The sequence below is a fragment of the Megalobrama amblycephala genome, linkage group LG4, assembly GCF_018812025.1.
Source record: "Megalobrama amblycephala isolate DHTTF-2021 linkage group LG4, ASM1881202v1, whole genome shotgun sequence".
Classification (NCBI taxonomy): Eukaryota; Metazoa; Chordata; class Actinopteri; order Cypriniformes; family Xenocyprididae; genus Megalobrama; species Megalobrama amblycephala.
The window spans coordinates 50,697,464-50,698,525 of record NC_063047.1 but is presented as its reverse complement, the minus strand read 5'-3'; positions in this window follow the sequence as shown (position 1 = coordinate 50,698,525).

Here is a 1,062-nt window from a genome sequence, read left to right as displayed (position 1 = left end):
TCTCTAGATAAGACCTTTATTTCTCGTCTGGAATCATGTAGAGCTCTTTGAAGCTGCACTGAAACTGACATTTGGACCTTCAACCCGTTGAACCCCAGTGAAGTCCACTATATGGAGAAAAATCCTGGAATGATTTCCTCAAAAACCTTAATTTCTGTTCCACTGAAGAAAGAAAGACATGAACATCTTGGATGACATGGGGGTGAGTAAATTATCAGGAAATTTTAATTCTGAAGTGAACTAATCCTTTAATGTATTTATTCATATGTTACGCAGCTGTATGTGGAATAATGTACAGCTGACATGACTGTACAATGTCCTGTACTTATTTTTGTCTCTGAAGACAGGAGAAAGCGTTGTGCAAGTGTGTGAGCTCTTGTTTATTGAACATGCTGTTTTTATGTAGAACTAGATAGCAGTGGTTTTAGGACATTTGCCATAAATATTAAGTACAATTTATGTGCTGTTAAAGTTCTGCTTAGTGCTTTGGGAAACCCTACAGTGACGTTTGAGTTTATTTCACAGTAAACAAGCAGTTTTCCTGCAACATCAAGTAAAGTCAACTCTCCATAATCAGTCAGCCAATAACCTCCTTCACACCATCCAAAGCAACGGCTGAGCTGTAAAGTGTCTGTTCAATCAAACTTTGCTCCGTTTATAGTGTCATAACAGTCCCACTGAGAGACAATCTCCATCATCGTCCACTGATTACATCGCCATGATAAAAGCAAGCCAGTGTGACCCGACGCTGCCGAAGCGTCGCCTCCGCGGAGCCCGGGCCGTAAACGCCGGTGGGAGATCACACCTCGCGCGGGTCACGGCAGGGTCCGCAGGCTCGGCAGGGGTCCAGCACTCTGGAGATACAGACAGATGACGAGATAGTGGCTGGATGGAGATGAATTAGACGGGGTGTGAGAGGGGGAAGCTGCTGGAGCGTTTAATGTACAGGACGTGATAAAAACATGACACAGTAATGCAGCTTTACCAAGAGACATGTTTAGGGAAACGTGTGAAACTCCATCAATTGGACGTTTCTCTCGGTCTCTCAGGTCATGTTGCATT